The sequence below is a fragment of the Takifugu rubripes genome, chromosome 8 (assembly GCF_901000725.2).
Source record: "Takifugu rubripes chromosome 8, fTakRub1.2, whole genome shotgun sequence".
NCBI classification, from domain to species: Eukaryota; Metazoa; Chordata; class Actinopteri; order Tetraodontiformes; family Tetraodontidae; genus Takifugu; species Takifugu rubripes.
The window spans coordinates 17,550,730-17,566,261 of NC_042292.1; the positions used below are offsets into that span (position 1 = coordinate 17,550,730).

The following is a 15,532-nucleotide window of genomic DNA, read 5'->3' on the forward strand; positions in this document are numbered from 1 at the left end:
GCTTTGGTGGATGAGGCAATGTCACAATCTCATCTGCGGAGTCGTGGCTACGATCCTTGTGGCGAGTCCCTGATCCCTGCCAATCATTGAGGGTGCACCGTCCGTCACCAGCATGTTGACGCTCGCCAAAATTCAAGTTGTTCTCCTCAAAGAATGCAGCAATTTTTGTGAATAAAATCTCACCAGTGGTCTTTCCCTCCAGGGGAATTAGTCCAAGCAGATCCTTGCAAAAACATTCTGCATCAAAAAATCGCACATAGAGGCACAACTGCGCAACATCACTGTTATCTGTGGACTCATCCACTGCCAAAGACATCACCTCAGCCTTCCTCAGACGTTTTCGAGACGCTTTTGGACAAGCTGATGCAAGAGACAAATATTGGAGGTATCAGAAACTGGAATTTCCTTGATTGAATTAATAATGTTTTTTGTGTTTTTTCATCTGTTACTGCCTCCTCGATGCCAGCAGAGTCTGTAAATGGCTTTTTCTTTTTTCCGAATATCCATGCCACTTGTAATGATGCCGCTGTTGCTCTCTTTAGATCCGTACAGGCCCAGAACAATTTCTGACATTGTTGTTCATAAGAAAATATAAGCCTTGATATCTTCTGTTTTCAAGCAACAGAGCCTGGTGGGAACGTAGTACTAAAGTTAGCATGTGTTGTGTTGACATGTCTTCTCAAATTATACTCCTTACACATGGCGAGGCACTCGTTGCAAATTAAGCATACAGGCTTCGCATCAACAGCAATAAACACATATTTTTCTGTCCATTCATTGTTGAACTGCCTTTTTTCTGAGTCAACTTTTCTTTTTTTTAAGGTAGAGAGAGACATTTTTGTCTTGTGAGCTTGTCGTCATATTCGAAAGATACAAGTCAGAGCGCTGCACCAGACCGCGCCACGAATAGTAATTTCTGATTGGTCATTTGAGGTCCTCCAAATTATATGTTCAGCAAGAACAGGTATATTCTACCTGTGTTTCCACCATGAGTTAAAAGAATAAGAGATATATGGGACTCTCCATCATAATTACAGTACACTCTGAGGGCCAGTACAAAATTTTTTAAGGAGCCAGACCCGGCCCGGGGGCCGCAAATTGAATGGCCCAGAGTTAGAGGTTTGCTGTGGCATGTGATTCTGTTACAAAGTAGACCGCACCTTGGTGAACTGACTGACAGTCTGAGTCATTTTGGGTTACCGCACAATGAACAAAAGGTAATGATCAGGCTGGATGCAAATATAGACAAATAATAATAATCAGGATGGGAATCTGCAATATTTAAACAAAGGAGCACAGGAAGGTGGGGAAGGACAGTAGGAGACAAAGGACCTTTGTGCCACTTGGGGCCTGGACCCTAAGATCATAGAGCTAATTCAGATACCCAGTGTATTAGCTCATTGACAACAACTAAAGTTCAAAGATGTCATGGTGATTTGACAGGTACTAAGCTTTCAAGGTCAGGTGTGTTCAAAGTCACTTTGATTCAAACCAAAGCCAAATTGTTGGTTCCTTATTTGTCAATAGTCATTGGAGCTTCAGCTGGTTTGGAAGCAATGGTAATAATTGTTGCAATGGTGGATAAAGAAGCAGCTGCTTCGCATGATTTTGTGAAATTCTGGAGTACATGCTTGGGGTTAATAGTTTGAAGAAGTCATTGCTGCTAATGCTGTCTAAGGCGAAATGCGGGATACCTAGCTGTCCCAATTCCACACCACTTACATCTGATCAATACTTGATAAACATTGGCAAATATTGTAAATATTGTCTTGGAACTGTCATTTTAGCTGTTGAGTGAGTGAAGTGTGAGATTGCGTGGGTCGAGAAGTTCGCAAACTGAGACACAACCAATGTTTTTTTGACAGTCTCAACTGTGACAGTTGTTTCCGGTTTAGTTGCTGTTGCTTGGTAACAGATTCAGCAATTTGTATACCAATTTATTCCAATGAACAATGGTGAATCAACCAGTCTGATTGGCTGGTATAAATCACAATTGTGTTTTAATGATGAGGGAAAACATGAGAAAAACTAAAAATTAGTCATTTTTGTTTATTCTGACCTTTTCATGTTTTACAAGATTTCACAGCATCTTGATTAGTAGGATTAAATACATAAGTCTCAAAAATAAAATATATCATTTAACATGCTTTTTAAAATAAACATAATTTTATAATTTTTGTTGTACGGCTGTCGTGGTTGACTCGACTCTGCAACATCGCGTGGACATCGGGGGCAGCGCCGCTGGATTGGCAGACCGGGGTGGTAGTCCCTCTTTTTAAGAAGGGGGACCGGAGGGTGTGTTCCAACTATCACACTCCTCAGCCTCCATGGTAAGGTCTATTCAGGGGTACTGGAGAGGAGGGTCCGCCGGATAGTCGAACCTCGGATTCAGGAGGAGCAATATGGTTTTCGTCCTGGGCGTGGAACAGTGGACCAGCTCTACACCCTCGGCAGGGTCTTCGAGGGTGCATGGGAGTTTCCCCAACCAGTCCACATGTGTTTTGTGGACTTGGAGAAGGCATTCGACCGTGTCCCTCAAGGGGTCCTGTCGGGGGTTCTCTGAGTATGGGATGTCGGGCCCGCTGATACCGGCCGTCCGCTCCCTGTACGATCGGTGCCAGAGTTTGGTCTGCATTGCTGGCAGTAAGTCAACCTCGTTTCTGGTGAGGGTTGGTCTCCGCCAGGGCTGCCCTTTGTCACCGATTCTGTTCATAATTTTTATGGACAGAATTTCTAGGTGCAGTCATGGTGTTGAGGGGGTCCAGTTTGGTGACCTCAGGATCGGGTCTCTGCTTTTTGCGGATGATGTGGTCCTGTTGGCGTCATCGGCCCGTGACCTCCAACTATCACTGGATCGTTTTGCCGCCGCATGTGAAGCAGCTTTGATGAAAATTAGCACCTCCAAATCCGAGGTCATGGTTCTCAACCGGAAAAAGGTGGAGTGCCTTCTCCGGGTCAAGGAGGAGATCCTGCCCCAAGTGGAGGAGTTCAAGCACCTTGGGGTCTTGTTCATGAGTGAGGGAAGAATGGAGCGGGAGATCAACAGGCGGATCAGTGCAGCACCCGCAGTAATGCGGACTCTGCACCAGTCCGTAGAGGTGAAGAGGGAACTGAGCCGAAAGGCAAAGCTCTCGATTTACCCGTCGATCTTCGTTCCTACCCTCACCTATGGTCATGAGCTTTGGGTAATGACCGAAAGAACAAGATCACGGGTACAAGCGGCCGAAATGAGCTTCCTCCATAGGGTGGCTGGGCCCTCCCTTAGAGATAGGGTGAGAAGCTCTGCCATCCGGGAGGAGCTCGGAGTAGAGTCGCTGCTCCTCCGCGTTGAGAGGAGCCAGATGAGGTGGCTTGGGAATCAAGTTAGGATGCCCCCTGGACGCCTCCCTGGTGAGGTGTTCAGGGCATGTCCCTCTGGTAGGAGACCCCCGGGAAGACCCTGGACACGTTGGAGAGACTATGTCTCTCGGCTGGTCTGGGAACGCCTGGGGATCCCCCCGAACGAGCTGGAAGAAGTAGCTGGGGAGAGGGAAGTCTGGGCTTCTCTCCTTAGGCTGCTGCCCCCGCGACCCAACCCCGGATAAGCGATAGAGGATGGATGGATGGATGGATAATTTCAAGAACAGTGATTGTTGTCATCTATCACTTCATTTCTTTTCTCAGTGATAGTATTGTAACATAGTAAAAAGGAGGTCTATAATGTTAACTTTATAAATCAGGAGAATGCAGAACAGTTTTCAATATAACATAAACATATATATTATTATTATGCGCACTGCTATTAAAGTGTTGCTGGATGCTGTCAATCAATGACAATAATCAGGATTTTATTGGTGGTTTGACAGTAACCATAACAACAGTACCAGAGAGAATGCAGTGATGTTCTGGTAGACTCCGCTTGAAGCTGAAAATGAGAAGGTATTATCAGTTGAGGAAAAAGTAAAAAATTGGTTATTTATTGTGTTGTTTACTTGTTGTAACAGCTGCAGATGTGGTGGTTGTCATGACAGAAATTGTAGTTGCTGCAACTGTGGTTGTTGCAGTTGCAGGAACTGGACCAGCTGTAAAAAAATATTTTTAATAGATTATTGACTGACCTCAAACGTTGTCTTTCTTTGGTTAAAAAAAACATGTTGCGTTTACTTACATATAGTTTGGATCGAGGATGCAGACAGAACCACACCTAAGGTCTCATTGTTATTTGCTGCAATTGCTAAAGTTTCAGCAACTTCGTCATTATTTGGGAGGTCAGAAATGGGGATATTGTTGCGGAGCACAACCCCAATATCAGCTGCAGTTGCATCTTCTCGTACTTGTAGACGCACAGCACGGCTACATTAAAAGACAGAAATCAGAGGTATTGAGAGAGATCTGTAGATTTCTAATGTTCAAATTAACACAGGAAACACAAAAAATACATGATGACCTGTATTCAGTTATTGACTGAAAAATACTTACCGGAATTGTTTCACAAAGCAGCCGACAAATCTCTTTCCATATTTTCCTGTGTAGATAGGTGTACACTGTAAAAAGTGAATTGTGGAAATGAATTATTAAAAATGTATAACACTATAACATGTATGTTTTTGACCCATCAAAAATATATTGAAACATGACATTTTCTTAAAGACTTCCAAGGTTTGCACTGGTGTATGACTGAATTACAACTTGGACTTCGACTGACTTGGATTCAATTTGAATCCAAATTGATTAAATTCAACAACCAACTAATTAATATTATTAAATTTAACAACTGACTTGAATGGACTTAATTGTGAATACTTTGACATTTCTTTAATTGAAATTCTAAAAGTCAATAATGGAAAGAATTGTATACAAAGGTCAACATACCATGTCTATTACTCGACGTTCAAGTTCTTTGTATGTTGTGCTGTTGGGGTTAGTGAGTTCTTCTCGAAAAGTCTCTTGAGGTAAAGTTGCTGAAACAATATAGATTGGCTCAACACCTGAAGTTGCTGATGTGGTTGGTGACGATGTAGTTGCAGAAGTTGTGGATGGACTTGTTGTTGAACTTGATGTTTGACTGGTTGTTGCTGATGTGGTTGGTGATGATGTAGTTGCAGAAGTTGTGGATGGACTTGTTGTTGTTGAACTTGATGTGGTTGTTGTAGTTGCAGGCTCAGTAGTTAAAGGAACTGGACCAGCTGTAAAAAATATTTTTAATAGATTATTGACTGAAACCAAAAACTTTGTCTTTCTTTGATTTCTTTGCGTTTACTTACATATAATTTGGATTGAGGATGCAGACAGAGCCACACTTAAGGTCTCATTGCTACTTGCTGCAATTGCTAAAGTTTCAGCAACTTCGTCATTATTTGGGAGGTCAGAAATGGGGATATTGTTGCGGAGCACAACCCCAATATCAGCTGCAGTTGCATCTTCTCGTACTTGTAGACGCACAGCACGGCTACATTAAAAGACAGAAATCAGAGGTATTGAGAGAGATCTGTAGATTTCTAATGTTCAAATTAACACAGGAAACACAAAAAATACATGATGACCTGTATTCAGTTATTGACTGAAAAATACTTACCGGAATTGTTTCACAAAGCAGCGGACAAATCTCTCTCCATATTTTCTTATGTAGATAGGTGTACACTGTAAAAAGTGAATTGTGGAAATGAATTATTAAAAATGTATAACACTATAACATGTATGTTTTTGAACCATCAAAAATATATTGAAACATGACATTTTCTTAAATACCTCCAAGGTTTGCACTGGTGTAGGACTGAATTACAACTTGGACTTCGACTGACTTGGATTCAATTTGGATCCAAATTGATTAAATTCAACTACCAACTAATTAATATTATTAAATTTAACAACTGATTTGAATGGACTTAATTGTGTATACTTTTCTTAAATCGAAATTCTAAAAGTCAATAATGGAAAGAATTGTATACAAAGGTCAACATACCGTGTCTATTACTCGACGTTCAAGTTCTTTGTATGTTGTGCTGTTTGGGTTAGTCAGTTCTTCTTGAAAAGTCTCTTGAGGTAAAGTTGCTGAAACAATATAGATTGGCTCAACACCTGAACTTCCTGATGTGGTTGGTGATGCTGTAGTTGCAGAAGTTGTGGATGGACTTGTGGATGTTGAACTTGATGTTTGACTGCTTGTTGCTGATGTTGTTGGTGACGATGTAGTTGCAGAAGTTGTGGATGGACTTGTTGTTGAACTTGATGTTTGACTGGTTGTTGCTGATGTGGTTGGTGATGATGTAGTTGCAGAAGTTGTGGATGGACTTGTGGATGTTGAACTAGATGTTTGACTGGTTGTTGCTGCTGTTGTTGGTGATGATGTAGTTGCAGAAGTTGTGGATGGACTTGTGGATGTTGAACTAGATGTGGTTGTTGTAGTTGCAGGCTCAGTAGTTAAAGGAACTGGACCAGCTGTAAAAAATATTTTTAATAGATTATTGACTGAAACCAAAAACTTTGTCTTTCTTTGATTTCTTTGCGTTTACTTACATATAGTTTGGATTGAGGATGCGGACAGAGCCACACTTAAGGTCTCATTGCTACTTGCTGCAATTGCTAAAGTTTCAGCAACTTCGTCATTATTTGGGAGGTCAGAAATGGGGATATTGTTGCGGAGCACAACCCCAATATCAGCTGCAGTTGCATCTTCTCGTAGACGCACAGGGCTACATTAAAAGACAGAAATCAGAGGTATTGAGAGAGATCTGTAGATTTCTAATGTTCAAATTAACACAGGAAACACAAAAAATACATGATGACCTGTATTCAGTTATTGACTGAAAAATACTTACCGGAATTGTTTCACAAAGCAGCGGACAAATCTCTCTCCATATTTTCTTGTGTAGATAAGTGTACACTGTAAAAAGTGAATTGTGGAAATGAATTATTAAAAATGTATAACACTATAACATGTATGTTTTTGAACCATCAAAAATATATTGAAACATGACATTTTCTTAAATACCTCCAAGGTTTGCACTGGTGTAGGACTGAATTACAACTTGGACTTCGACGGACTTGGATTCAATTTGGATCCAAATTGATTAAATTCAACTACCAACTAATTAATATTATTAAATTTAACAACTGATTTGAATGGACTTAATTGTGTATACTTTTCTTAAATCGAAATTCTAAAAGTCAATAATGGAAAGAATTGTATACAAAGGTCAACATACCGTGTCTATTACTCGACGTTCAAGTTCTTTGTATGTTGTGCTGTTTGGGTTAGTGAGTTCTTCTCGAAAAGTCTCTTGAGGTAAAGTTGCTGAAACAATATAGATTGGCTCAACACCTGAAGTTGCTGATGTGGTTGGTGACGATGTAGTTGCAGAAGTTGTGGATGGACTTGTGGATGTTGAACTAGATGTTTGACTGGTTGTTGCTGATGTTGTTGGTGACGATGTAGTTGCAGAAGTTGTGGATGGACTTGTTGTTGAACTTGATGTTTGACTGGTTGTTGCTGATGTGGTTGGTGATGATGTAGTTGCAGAAGTTGTGGATGGACTTGTTGTTGTTGAACTTGATGTGGTTGTTGTAGTTGCAGGCTCAGTAGTTAAAGGAACTGGACCAGCTGTAAAAAATATTTTTAATAGATTATTGACTGAAACCAAAAACTTTGTCTTTCTTTGATTTCTTTGCGTTTACTTACATATAGTTTGGATTGAGGATGCGGACAGAGCCACACTTAAGGTCTCATTGCTACTTGCTGCAATTGCTAAAGTTTCAGCAACTTCGTCATTATTTGGGAGGTCAGAAATGGGGATATTGTTGCGGAGCACAACCCCAATATCAGCTGCAGTTGCATCTTCTCGTAGACGCACAGGGCTACATTAAAAGACAGAAATCAGAGGTATTGAGAGAGATCTGTAGATTTCTAATGTTCAAATTAACACAGGAAACACAAAAAATACATGATGACCTGTATTCAGTTATTGACTGAAAAATACTTACCGGAATTGTTTCACAAAGCAGCGGACAAATCTCTCTCCATATTTTCTTGTGTAGATAGGTGTACACTGTAAAAAGTGAATTGTGGAAATGAATTATTAAAAATGTATAACACTATAACATGTATGTTTTTGAACCATCAAAAATATATTGAAACATGACATTTTCTTAAATACCTCCAAGGTTTGCACTGGTGTAGGACTGAATTACAACTTGGACTTCGACGGACTTGGATTCAATTTGGATCCAAATTGATTAAATTCAACTACCAACTAATTAATATTATTAAATTTAACAACTGATTTGAATGGACTTAATTGTGTATACTTTTCTTAAATCGAAATTCTAAAAGTCAATAATGGAAAGAATTGTATACAAAGGTCAACATACCGTGTCTATTACTCGACGTTCAAGTTCTTTGTATGTTGTGCTGTTTGGGTTAGTGAGTTCTTCTCGAAAAGTCTCTTGAGGTAAAGTTGCTGAAACAATATAGATTGGCTCAACACCTGAAGTTGCTGATGTGGTTGGTGACGATGTAATTGCAGAAGTTGTGGATGGACTTGTGGATGTTGAACTAGATGTTTGACTGGTTGTTGCTGATGTTGTTGGTGACGATGTAGTTGCAGAAGTTGTGGATGGACTTGTTGTTGAACTTGATGTTTGACTGGTTGTTGCTGATGTGGTTGGTGATGATGTAGTTGCAGAAGTTGTGGATGGACTTGTTGTTGTTGAACTTGATGTGGTTGTTGTAGTTGCAGGCTCAGTAGTTAAAGGAACTGGACCAGCTGTAAAAAATATTTTTAATAGATTATTGACTGAAACCAAAAACTTTGTCTTTCTTTGATTTCTTTGCGTTTACTTACATATAGTTTGGATTGAGGATGCGGACAGAGCCACACTTAAGGTCTCATTGCTACTTGCTGCAATTGCTAAAGTTTCAGCAACTTCGTCATTATTTGGGAGGTCAGAAATGGGGATATTGTTGCGGAGCACAACCCCAATATCAGCTGCAGTTGCATCTTCTCGTAGACGCACAGGGCTACATTAAAAGACAGAAATCAGAGGTATTGAGAGAGATCTGTAGATTTCTAATGTTCAAATTAACACAGGAAACACAAAAAATACATGATGACCTGTATTCAGTTATTGACTGAAAAATACTTACCGGAATTGTTTCACAAAGCAGCGGACAAATCTCTCTCCATATTTTCTTGTGTAGATAGGTGTACACTGTAAAAAGTGAATTGTGGAAATGAATTATTAAAAATGTATAACACTATAACATGTGTGTTTTTGAACCATCAAAAATATATTGAAACATGACATTTTCTTAAATACCTCCAAGGTTTGCACTGGTGTAGGACTGAGTTACAACTTGGACTTCGACGGACTTGGATTCAATTTGGATCCAAATTGATTAAATTCAACTACCAACTAATTAATATTATTAAATTTACCAACTGATTTGAATGGACTTAATTGTGTATACTTTTCTTAAATCGAAATTCTAAAAGTCAATAATGGAAAGAATTGTATACAAAGGTCAACATACCGTGTCTATTACTCGACGTTCAAGTTCTTTGTATGTTGTGCTGTTTGGGTTAGTGAGTTCTTCTCGAAAAGTCTCTTGAGGTAAAGTTGCTGAAACAATATAGATTGGCTCAACACCTGAAGTTGCTGATGTGGTTGGTGACGATGTAGTTGCAGAAGTTGTGGATGGACTTGTGGATGTTGAACTTGATGTTTGACTGGTTGTTGCTGATGTGGTTGGTGATGATGTAGTTGCAGAAGTTGTGGATGGACTTGCTGTTGAACTTGATGTTTGACTGCTTGTTGCTGATGTTGTTGGTGACGATGTAGTTGCAAAAGTTGTGGATGGACTTGTTGATGTTGAACTTGATATTTGACTGGTTGTTGCTGATGTGGTTGGTGACGATGTAGTTGCAGAAGTTGTGGATGGACTTGTTGTTGTTGAACTTGATGTTTGACTGGTTGTTGCTGATGTGGTTGGTGATGATGTAGTTGCAGAAGTTGTGGATGGACTTGTTGTTGAACTTGATGTTTGACTGCTTGTTGCTGATGTTGGTGACGATGTAGTTGCAGAAGTTGCGGATGGACTTGTTGATGTTGAACTTGATATTTGACTGGTTGTTGCTGATGTGGTTGGTGACGATGTAGTTGCAAAAGTTGTGGATGGACTTGTTGATGTTGAACTTGATATTTGACTGGTTGTTGCTGATGTGGTTGGTGACGATGTAGATGCAGAAGTTGTGGAGGGACTTGTTGCTGTTGTAATTGATGTTTGACTGGTTGTGGCTGATGTGGTTGGTGATGATGTAGTTGCAGAAGTTGTGGATGGACTTGTTGATGTTGAACTTGATGTTTGACTGGTTGTTGCTGATGTGGTTGGTGATGATGTAGTTGCAGAAGTTGTGGATGGACTTGTTGATGTTGAACTTGATGTTTGACTGCTTGTTGCTGATGTTGTTGGTGACGATGTAGTTGCAAAAGTTGTGGATGGACTTGTTGATGTTGAACTTGATATTTGACTGGTTGTTGCTGATGTGGTTGGTGACGATGTAGTTGCAGAAGTTGTGGATGGACTTGTTGTTGTTGAACTTGATGTTTGACTGGTTGTTGTTTTTTTTTTTGACTGTACCGTCACCAAGAAATGAACAACTAAAATAGGTGGAATATAATATTTAGATTTCTAGAGTTTTTTGCAGTCATTCACTATTATCTGAAGTTCCCGTTTAAGAAATGTAATTCTGATTTCAGGCACTTCCAATTTTAATTTAAAATATTTACTCATATATCTATCGATATAATTTTTGGGGGTTAGGATTTTTTTTTTTTTTTACAGTTTGCAACCACCTACCATAAGACACTGACTGCTGTTGAATTTTTAATTCAAATTTTCTGTGTTAATTCAAAGTTGGTGAAGAATTTATTTAAGGTAAATGTTGGCAGTGATTATGCTGTTGCTTAAAAAACCATCACTGGATCCTGACATATTAGCAAATTATAGGCTGATATCCAACCTTCCTTTTATCTCTAAAATTCTTGAGAAGGTTGTGGTGACTCAGTAACTGGAGCACCTGCAGAGAAACTGCCTGTTTGAGATGTTTCAGTCAGGCTTTAGAGCTCACCATAGCACAGAAACAGCACTTATTAAAGTTACTAATGATGTTATAGCTTCAGATCATGGACTGGTTACTATGCTGGTTCTGCTGGACCTCAGTGCTGCTTTTGATACAGTTGATCACAGCATCCTGTCACATAGATTGAAACATATGATTGGGATTAAAAGGACAGCCCTAGAGTGGTTTAGATCGTATTTATCAAATAAATACCAGTTTGCTCATGTCCATGGCATTCCCTCTTCATACAATAGGGTTAGCCATGGAGTTCCACAAGGTTCTGTACTTGGACCAATTCTTTTCACCTTGTACATGCTCCCCTTAGGAAACATTATTCGGCAGCATAGGATAAATTTTCATTGTTATTCTGATGACACTCAGCTACATTTATCCATGAAACCAGAGGAGACAGAGAAGTTAGTGAAGACCTGTCATAAAGACATAAAGTCCTGGATGTCTTCAAATTTCCTCCTCCTTAACGCAGGAAAAACTCAGGTCCTGGTGTTTGGTCCTCAACCTCTCACAGATTGATTAGATCACATGATCACTCTAGATGGTATCTCATTAACATCTAGTCTCTCTGTAAGGAATCTTGGAGTAACCAAAATCTGTCCAACTCATAAATTAAAATAGTCTCTAGAAGTGCCTTTTTTCACTTGAGGAACATCACAAAGATCAGGAAACTACTGACGCAACATGATGCTGAAAAGTTAGTCCAGCATTTGTTACTTCCAGGCTGGACTATTGTAGTTCTTTATTATCAGGGTATCCAAACAACTCTTTAAGAAGCCTCCAGGTGATCCAAAATGCTGCAGCTAGAGTTTTGATAGGTATTGACAAAAGAGATCACATGACTCCTGGACTGGCGTCTCTTCATTGGCTGCCCATTAAATTTAGAATAATTTTTAAAATTCTCCTTCTGACCTACAAGGTCTTCAGAGGTCTAGCTCCGTCCTACCCGGAGGAGCTAGCGACACCTTATCATCCCAATAGACTGCTCCGTTCTCAGAATGCTGGTTTACTTGTGGTCCCCAGAGTCTCTAGTTGTAGAGTGGGGGCCGAGCATTTAGCTAACAGGCCCCCCTGCTGTGGAACCAGCTCCCTGTCCAGGTACAGGAGGCTGACTCCATCTCTACTTTTAAGATTAGACTTAAAACCTACCTCTTTGAAAAAGCTTATTATCACTAATTCTGTAGTTCCAGTTACGATCATAGGCAGACAAATGATCATACTTAGAGGGTCGTCTAATCATTAGGTTAACATCTTAGTTATGCTGCTATAGGCCGAGGCTGCCGGGGTCCAGAAACATGATCACCTGACAGGCCTCTGTCACCCCACTGGGAAACGGTCTCCTCTCCTCCTCACCAAGTAGACTAGTGATGTTATTTCTTGTGTAGTTTTTCTGCACCCCCCACCCCCCCTTCTGTATTCATCTACAGGTATCGCCGCCTTCAGAGCTCCATGCTGACCTGCTGACCTCTGACCCCGCTGACCCACTCAGCTTGACTGTACCGGCAGCTTATTTTACTTAATATAATGTATTTCTGTGTTTATTTCTAGGCTCTACCTATTCTCTCCTCTACCTGTCCTCCCCCTTCTCCTCTCTCTCTACCCAGCCGGCCATCAGCAGGAAGGTCCCCCAACATGAGCCTGGTCCTGCTCAAGGTTTCTTCCTGTTAAAGGGGAGTTTTTCCTGCCACTGTTGCTTGTCTGGGGTTAGGCCCTGGGATTCTGTAAAGCGCCTTGAAACAATTTTGATTGTAACAGACGCTATATAAATAAAGATTGATTGATTGTTCCATAATATAGTATTCCTGGGTCTGATTTAAGATCTTTTCATTTTTCATTGTATTTCTTCTGAATATTAAACTTAATATCATGCTTACCTGATAAAATGAAAAAAGCTGATATTTGCTGTCCCACACTCATCTTTTCTTTCTGTTAATGTGGAAAATCAAATAAAAATTATTTCAGAATTATAACTCTTGTGAGACATTTTAAGTCAATACATGAAATGCTGTTGATGCATTTATGTTGTACTAAATTCCTTAATTTCTATGATACAGAGACTTTGAAATGAGCTGATTTTAATATTAAAATTACTTAATCATGAAACTTTCTGACATTTCGAAAACACCATCATCCAAACAAGCTTCTTATTATCATGTTTAAAGGATGTGTTTTTGCCTCTCTGTGTTACACAAACAATAATTTTAACTGTATTGAAACATAAGATTAAAAATCACAAGGTTAAAGATCAAACACAATTTAAAACATTTGTTGATTACTTATTATTGGAGTAAGACTTGCAAGATTTACACATATAATCCTGTTTGTATATGTATATATAAGAGAAATAGAAATAAAGCTCAAAAATCCCACCTTGACTTCAAAAAGTTTCGAGAATCTTTTGGTGAATCCTGCTCTGTGATGCTGCTGCTTGCTTCCTGAGTGTAAGTGGCTACATTTATAAGGTGGAGTTTGCAAAGGAACTTAAGTGACACAGTAAATATGCGAGCCATGTTTAAAAAATGTTCTGACGCAATGCAATAAATTCCCAGGATATTTTCGTGGGTTGTTTTTTGCATCACACATTTGTATAGGGAGAAGTCCAACAAGTGAAACAAGTTCCTGCTTCCACATTTTTAATGGGGTGGGCGCGTTTACAGGACAACAGGCAAAGACACACCTTTTTAGTGTGATGTTCCAGCAGGCTATACACAATACATTCACAAGTACACTGGGACCAAGGAGTAATTCATAGACAACTTAATGTGTCTGCTGAAGCATTTACTTTTGAGGCAAATATGTGAACCAGAACCTTGAAAACATGCATAATATATTTTAGGCGCAAAGTTAGAATGGGGTGTTGAGTTTGTCAAAGTTTTAGAATTTGCATTTCTCCTTTTGTTAACAGTCTTGTTATTCTTGATTTTGTACTGTGCCTCACAAATACTTAAATTTTCCAAATCACTCCATGTTCAAACTCCAACTTTTAAAAGTCACAGGTTTAAAAGTACACATGTTTTTCTGCCGCCATGTTTGTTTGCCTTGTGCAACGATGTTCAAACGTTTTGGTGTTTTGTTCTTTGGAAGTCTTAGAAAGTTTTGCTACAAAGTTTGGTTTGATGTTTTGGTTAGATAGCTGGACATCTGCTTTGTATGTATATGAAATAATGTTTTCTGCATTTGATCCTGCTCGGAAAATATTAACAACAATAAAATACATTCATGGCTGACTTACTCAATGCTTTGAAAGTGTTTGTCCGACTTTTAGTTGTTTTTATAACCATTGTTGTGAATCTTCTCCTGGTGGTAGCCGAGATGTGTTGATGAGGAAGGAATCTTCGCAGACACCGACTTGGTTATCAAAGATGTTTATTGGAGAGAACAGTCGGGTATCAATCGGACGCTGCAGTTTGTCCGAGGGAGGTTTTGCGGTCCCGATGGTGAAGAACTCCGAGGTGTCTACATCGACACCTCCTACAGTCAAGTAAACACATTCTTTTCTGATGACCTCACGATATACAATATGGCCAACCCAATGGTATAGCGTTCAGTTATTACCAAAAAAGGGAATACTGAAGATGCTTCATGCTATACATCCTCATATGGAGAACAACCAGGAGCCCACAGGCTCCTGTGTCATCTTTTAGCAGCTCCTTTTACATAAAGGAAGAAGACACAGGACACACATGTGGAGCGTGTCCTAATATGGTGCTTAGGCTGGCTGCTAAACACATTACGGCCTTACAGACGTAAAGCCTGCATAGAACGGGTCAGATACTACACCATCCATCCATCCATCCTCTACCGCTTATCCGGGGTCGGGTCGCGGGGGCAGCAGCCTAAGCAGAGAGGCCCAGACTTCCCTTTCCCCAGCTACTTCTTCCAGCTCGTTTGGGAGGATCCCCAGGCGTTCCCAGACCAGTCGAGTGATATAGTCTCTCCAACGTGTCCTGGGTCTTCCCGGGGGCCTCCTGCTGGAGGGACATGCCCTGAACACCTCACCAGGGAGGCGTCCAGGGGGCATCCTAGCTAGATGCCCAAGCCACCTCATCTGGCTCTTCTCAACGCGGAGGAGCAGCGGCTCTACTCCGAGCTCCTCCCGGATGGCAGAGCTTCTCACCCTATCTCTAAGGAAGAGCCCAGCCACCCTACGGAAGAAGCTCATTTCGGCCGCTTGTCCCCGTGATCTTGTTCTTTCAGTCATTACCCAAAGCTCATGACCGTCGGTGAGGATAGGAACAAAGATCGACCGGTAAATTGAGAGCTTCGCCTTTTGGCTCAGCTCTCTCTTCATCACAACGGACTGGTGCAGAGTCCGTATTACTGCTGACGCTGCACCAATCTGCCTGTCGATCTCCTGTTCCATTCTTCCCTCACTTGTGAACAAGACCCTGAGGTACTTGAACTCCTCCACTTGAGGCAGGATC

General features: G+C 40.4%; 2 long non-coding RNA genes across 2 annotated transcripts; both read right to left on the reverse strand.

The window, feature by feature from the left end:
* Positions 1 to 8,598: 8,598 nt before the first annotated feature.
* On the reverse strand, positions 8,599 to 9,726 carry LOC115250839 (uncharacterized). Its single transcript, XR_003889406.1, has 4 exons — positions 9,509 to 9,726; positions 9,122 to 9,186; positions 8,820 to 8,995; positions 8,599 to 8,741 (listed from the first exon to the last, which is right to left on the reverse strand). It is a non-coding gene; the product is annotated as an uncharacterized lncRNA (long non-coding RNA).
* A 763-nt stretch (positions 9,727 to 10,489) lies between these two features.
* On the reverse strand, positions 10,490 to 13,654 carry LOC115250796 (uncharacterized). Its single transcript, XR_003889380.1, has 3 exons — positions 13,479 to 13,654; positions 12,983 to 13,034; positions 10,490 to 10,635 (listed from the first exon to the last, which is right to left on the reverse strand). It is a non-coding gene; the product is annotated as an uncharacterized lncRNA (long non-coding RNA).
* Between the last annotated feature and the right edge of the window lie 1,878 nt (positions 13,655 to 15,532).